This window comes from Triticum dicoccoides, chromosome 3A (genome assembly GCF_002162155.2).
Source record: "Triticum dicoccoides isolate Atlit2015 ecotype Zavitan chromosome 3A, WEW_v2.0, whole genome shotgun sequence".
In the NCBI taxonomy this organism is placed as follows: domain Eukaryota; kingdom Viridiplantae; phylum Streptophyta; class Magnoliopsida; order Poales; family Poaceae; genus Triticum; species Triticum dicoccoides.
Genome location: NC_041384.1, coordinates 553,340,701 through 553,347,904, shown reverse-complemented (window position 1 = coordinate 553,347,904; position 7,204 = coordinate 553,340,701).

Genomic DNA, 7,204 nt, shown 5'->3' with positions numbered 1-7,204 from the left:
GAGGGAGTGGGTGGAGTGGGGGAGAGTGGGGATTAGGGTTTGCGGGGGGTGTGGGGATAAGGTGCGGCCGACTGGGCCAGTTGGGCCGGCCTGGCAGGCCACTGGCTGGGCCGAGGCCCAGTTGGCCTGGAGGGTTTTCTTTCTCCTTTTTCTTTCTTTTGTTTTTTACTTGTTCTTTTCTTTTTATTTATTCTTTCCTGTTTTACTTTAGTCACCTTTTATTTTAGTTTCTGTAAAATATATACATAGCATCTAATTTAGTATCTCAGTTTAGTCCACCGTCACAAAATGTCTAGTCCCCAATTAATTTAGTTTGATAATTTACTAATTAGTAAAGGCATTTAATTATTAGTTTTTATTACTGTTTTATTTATTTCAGTGCCATTAAATACTTTATAAAAATGTGGATTCTCCACCATAATTATTTATGCAATATTTGGCACATATAGAACATTTTAGTTTTAATGTTTGAAAACTTTTATTGTTTGCCTTGATTTTGAATTTTTTGAATTGAGACGGGATTGAATCATCGTGAGGTTTACAACAGTAAGAGTGGTGACGTGGCATCATTAGCAGAGTTTTACTGTAGCCTAATTATCCGGGCGTCACAATTCTCCTTCACTACAAGAAATCTCGTCCCGAGATTTAAGAGGGGTCTAAGGGGGGAAGGTTTGGTTACGATATTTTAGCGAATCTTCTTGGTCTTGGTAGCTCTTCTTGAAGAGGTCGATCCATATCGTTGATGTCTTCATTCCTATGCATCACATCATGATTAGGTTGTCGTCCTTCCTTCAGGAACTCCATCGTACTTACGAAAATTATAAGGGTTAACTTCGGAAGAACAGGCCTCTACAAGGTTGCTTAGCCTGTAGATAACAATAGGGAAGGTGGCGGAAAGTAACTCTCGAACTAAAACTTAAGAATGTATCGTGAGCAAAGTAAGAAGGTACAACAAGGAGTTCCAAGCGGATAGACAATCGTTCGATGCCGGAAAAGAGTGTGAAAGGGGTCCAAAGCATCAAGATTAAGTATTGCATCTGATACCGGAACAGATCACTAGGAAGGTGGCTCGCGAATTACACACGAAGCCAAGCGTGAGTATTGACTTTGGGAAAGGGGGTACAGGAGGGTCAGGTTTCGATCCTGTGGAACTGTGGGTTATGGGCCCACCATGTGGGTTAAAAGTAGGAAAGGCAATGACGTCTTGCACAATCATGTAAGCAAGGCATGTTAGAGGATAGCCTAACAGTTATGTCGGCAACAATGTCGGTACCAAGGGCGAGGGACGAAGAGAACCATCTTCCTGCTCGTTGAACGAGGCGGACCAATAGGCAAAGTTCTCGTCCATCGGTGGTTACCGGAATGTCATCACCAAAATAACAGGGTCTTTCTGACATCATTGTACACCGAGGTGTTTACAAAAGTAGGAGAATATTACTGCTTAGATCTCATAGATCACAAGAAAGGTTAAACCAAACAATGGAAAGGAAGATATGATTATCGGATTTAACCAGATCAATGGAAAGGAAAAATGTGTTTAAAACACATTTTCCAGGGGTATATCCTTCCCAAGGACAAGCAGATGATATCCATGACATGATAGTAGGTAGAAAACCATTTTAGGTAAGGGGAGAAAAATTGCATGACATTACCCATACAACGGTGTTTGGATAATTGAGCAAGAAAACATTTTGCATTGGGCTTCAAATGTTTTTGTTGAAAATTGGAGTACCACAGACATGCTTAGAGATAGCATTGGCATGGTCTTCAAGCAAAGATCAGACTCTGGATACACGAAGGGATTCATCATTAAGCCAAGGAGAGGATGAGGGGGTGGCTGATGGACTCAGTGATAATTCAACGAGGTATCCAAAAATGTGGATTTCCACAGTTATGTGAACAAGGAGATAACATTTGTCGGATCAAATGATATAATGATGTAAGCTCGAGAAAAACATACACAATTAAAAATTGGTTGAAAAGTGCACCCGAAATATGGGCTTATAGTAGCATGATTAACGTTAGAATGGTGGTTCAGCAACTGATAGGCTAAGAATGAATTATCAATCATTAACTCCAAAGCAATAGGGTTGCTAGAAGTGCAGAATCCAGCCAACACCGTTCACTTGTGGCTACCCCGGTTGGAATCAACACGGGAACCAAGAAAGAATGGTGATGGTGAGAAGTATCACTATACCAAGAATTCTTAAGAGGTGGAGTAATCCTCATGACATTCTTGTCATAAAAGATGGTAATACTTCAAGGTAGAACATAACATAAGTCTGTTAACAAGGAACTCAAGGTACAACCACAACACAAACAAGTTTGGGTTGGAAAGAAGGCAAGGAAGTAGTCGATGACACACAAATCATCGAGGGGCAAGGATGGTAATTCTTATCATGAATTTGATTGTTATTCTAGAATAGCTCAGAAAGGTGATAATGATCACGACACATTTGTCGAGAGATTACCTGAAGATGTAATCGATCCGCGATCACATCAAGTCGAAAGAATGATGAAGCAAGAGGTTATTGGAACCATGGGTACGACACAAACTCGGAACCAAGCTTGTTGTCTGAGGTGGAATGATAAGACAAGGAAATCAACGTAAGCTTAGCTCAGCGTCAAAAATTGTGTTCCGGGAAGAAGGACCAGGTAGCACAGTTAAGATTTAGCACGTTAATGATATAGCCGATCAGGCTAGGAATGACATGATCGAGTACAAACTCGGACTTAAAGAAGATTATCAAGAGTTGTTGAACCGTAGTGCGGACTCGGTTCAGTTATTGGTGTCTTTGAGTGTTTAACAACTCAGAGCCCGTGAAAAATTGGAATTAGTGGGAATGTAGCACTTGATGAAGAACTCATAAGAAGTTACGCAGTTCCATGATAATCTCGAGATACCAGGGGGGTAATACTCGATGACAGATCAAAGTTGAGGTTGGACTGGGGTATTGCTCTACAGAAGACAAGTGCTTAAACTTGCACGAGCAATGGTATTTAAAAGAGAACATGGTCGGAACCACGATTGCAAAAGGCCAGATCCCAGATATAAGATGAACTTATACCAACGGGATAATTAATTTAAGAGAAGCTTTAATGATAAGATCTACATCGTGTCCATGGGCATGAACACAAAGTTCAAGGTCGACTCCCACTTCTCCAATGCATACCCTTTCATTCACTTCTCGCTTTCGATGAAGTTGTAGTGTTGAAATATTATCTGGCAAAACACCAGAAGAGTATGACTCCTGAAAACTCTCGGGTGCATACGGTTAGGGAAGGCATAGGTTCAACCCGTAGGGGCATCTTAGGAACATATACCACAAATTTCAAGAGTAAATAACACAAGCCCGAAAGCAGAGTATGGTTGGCCAAGCGGAGGATACAACTTAACAAAGGCATTAGGTATCAGGGGAAGAACTCACAAAGTGATCAAATGTGAAGGACATTGTCGGATAACAATCCAACAAAGGACTTGATGGTCCACAAAGGATCTGATGTGAGTATCGATACTCAACCAGAAGAGGAAGGAATGCAAATGCAACAGGTTATGGAATCATCTGAATAATTCAAAGCTTAAATGCAAAGGAATTATGATTTCCAAAACAAAGGATCAGAAGCAGACGCTCTGATCAAGGATGGATCAATTGAATATACCAGAGGCACAATTGACGACAGATAGTTTGGTCGAGAACCAGCTCATGTTCAAAATGACGTCTGAGCCGGAAGGATAATCCTAGGACTCGACAGATGATTGTGAACATTCACAACGTATTGAATCAATGGACTCAAAAATGATGGTGACAAAGGATGCCAATATGATTACTATACTTATGGGATTAATCATAATGAAAGCAAACAAGAAATTCCAGAGCAATAGGTTGCTGAGGATTTTCGGAAGATCGAATGGTATTTTGAAGACTTCTGTGTAACACCTGAACAACCGGGGGATGAGCGAATACTCGATAAGTGCGAGAATTATCCGTAGGGGTATTCAGGTGACAAAGAACAGCAAGGCGGTAAGCTCAAAGGATCATCGAAACATCGACGAGTGTTTCGAGGTATCTGGTAATAACAAGACCAACTGGGGATGAATGTAAGAATAACAACAGCAAGTAGTTATCCATAAGTGTTGACGGTGGAAGGGGAATTGCAAATGCGATGAACATAAGTTCTCGGGTTAACAGCGGAGAGTATCTTCAGGGTCTTCACGTGCCGCAGACGATCATCAGTAACAAGGGGCTCTCCGGGTGAAAGTGATAACGAGATCCTATTGTTAAATTTAGTAAACTTCATTTAACCCGAATAGAGGAGAGATCAGAGTCCCAGAGTATAGGTCGAGGAATAAAAGATCCTAATACCACCCAATGGCGACATGGGCCCGTAAGGCACACAGCCAAGTTAGTAAAAGTTTTGCAATGACTAGACTCAACTTCGGCCAAGGAGTTGGAAAGGGGCTTCCTACAGGCAGTCGGCTCTGATACCAACTTGTGACGCCCCCGATTCAATCGTACACTAATCATGCACGCAAATGTGTACGATCAAGATCAGGGACTCATGGGAAGATATCACAACACAACTCTAAAACATAAATAAGTCATACAAGCATCATAATACAAGCCAGGGGCCTCGAGGACTCGAATACAAGTGCTCGATCATAGACGAGTCAGCGGAAGCAACAATATCTGAGTATAGACATAAGTTAAACAAGTTTGCCTTAAGAAGGCTAGCACAAACTGGGATACAGATCGAAAGAGGCGCATGCCTCCTGCCTGGGATCCTCCTAAACTACTCCTGGTCGCCGTCAGCGGGCTGCACGTAGTAGTAGGCACCTCCGGTGTAGTAGGAGTCGTCGTCGAGGGTGGCGTCTGGCTCCTGGGCTCCAGCATCTGGTTGCAACAACCAGGTAGAAGGGAAAGGGGAAAAGAGGGAGAAAAGCAACCGTGAGTACTCATCCAAAGTACTCGCAAGCAAGGAGCTACACTACATATGCATGGGTATATGTGTAAGGAGGCCATATCGGTGGACTGAACTGCAGAATGCCAGAATAAGAGGGGGATAGCTAGTCCTATCGAAGACTACGCTTCTGGCAACCTCCGTCTTGCAGCATGTAGAAGAGAGTAGATTGAAGTCCTCCAAGTAGCATCTCCAAGTAGCATCGCATAACATAATCCTACCCGGCGATCCTCCCCTCGTCGCCCTGTGGAAAAGCGATCACCGGGTTGTCTGTGGAACTTGGAAGGGTGTGTTTTATTAAGTATCTGGTTCTAGTTGTCATAAGGTCAAGGTACAACTCCAAGTCGTCCTGTTACCGAAGATCACGGCTATTCGAATAGATTAACTTCCCTGCAGGGGTGCACCAACTTACCCAACACGCTTGATCCCATTTGGCCGGACACACTTTCCTGGGTCATGCCCGGCCTCAGAAGATCAACACGTCGCAGCCCCACCTAGGCAAAACAGAGAGGCCAGCACGCCGGTCTAAACCTAAGCGCACAGGGGTCTGGGCCCATCGCCCATAGCACACCTGCATGTTGCGAGGGCGGCCGGAAGCAGATCTAGCCTAGCAGGCGTTCCAGTCCAATCCGGCGCACGCCGCTCCGTGGCTGACGTCTGAAGTGCTTCGGCTGATACCACGACGCCGGGATACCCATAACTACTCCCGCGTAGATGGTTAGTGCGTATAGGCTCGTAGCCAACTCAGATCAAATACCAAGATCTCGTTAAGCGTGTTAAGTATCCGCGGACGCCGAACAGGGCCAGGCCCACCTCTCTCCTAGGCGGTCACAACCTGCCCTATCGCTCCGCCACAAAGATCCACTCGCGGGTGCTCCACCAGCCGACCCGACTTTAGTCTCCACATGTATCATGTATAAGTATATAGTATATACCCGAGATCACCTCCCAAGTGATCTCGGCCCAATAGTATAGCACAGCAGACGGACAAGAATGTAGGGCCACAGATGAAAAATACTAGCATCCTATACTAAGCATATAGGATTGAAGGTAAAGGTATCAACAGTAGTAACAAGGACAAGCTATGCATCAGGATAGGTATAACGGAAAGCAGTAACATGATACACTACTCTAATGCAAGCAGTATAGAGTAGAATGGGCGATATCTGGTGATCAAGGGGGGGCTTGCCTGGTTGCTCTGGCAAGAGAGAGGGGTCGTCGGTGACGTAGTTGATCACAGCGGCATCAGCGGCAGTCTCAGAGTCTACCGGAGAGAAGAGGGGGAAGAAACAGTAAATACATAGCAAGCAAGAGCATAACAGGACAACAAACAGAGCTAGACGTGTTCTAACGCGATGCTACACGTTACTGGCGAAGGGGGATAACATCCGGGAATGTTTCCCCAGGTTTAGCATTTTCGGACAACCGAATCGGAGGGGAAAAGTTCCATGTTCGCTATGCTAGGAGTGTGTGGCGGACGAAGGGAGGGTGTAGCCGGATTCGTCTCGTCGTTCTGAGCAACTTTCATGTTGAAAATATTTTAATCCGAGTTACGGATTAAAAGATATGATTTTCTAAAGATTTTATTAATTTCTGAAATTTAATTAATTATTTAATCTAATTCGAAAAAGGATTTATGACATCAGCATGATGTCATGCCGACATCAGCAGTCAACGTTGACCGTTGACTTGGGTCAAACTGACATGTGGGTCCCCTGGGACCCACCTGTCATACACTATTAGGTTAATTAGGTTTTAGGTTAATCTAATTATAGTTTAATTAAACTAACAGGTTAATTAGTTTAGTTAATTGATCAGGTTAATTAAACTTAATTAATTAAGTTAATTAATTATTATTATTATTATTATTATTATTATTATTATTATTATTATTATTATTATTATTTTCTCTCTTTTTTTTTGTTCTAGGGCTGGGGCCCCTTTGTCAGTGGGCCAAAGGCCTATGCGGGCGTGCGGGCGCCCCCGATGCGGTTCGGGCGCACCCGCGCGGGGCCGAGCCCGACCGGGAAGGCGAGGCAAGGCGAGGCCACCGGGGAGCGGCGGCGCTTGGCTAGCGTGGGACAGACGGCGGGATCGACGCCCAACAGGGGGGTGGACTCGGGCGGTGCCGCATGGAAGGAGGAAGCGGAACGGCGGACGGCGGCGGCCACCGCAGGTAGCGTGCGGCCACGGGGAGCAGGGGGCCGGCCGGCGCGCCGAGGCGCGTCTTGAGGCCGGACGGGGC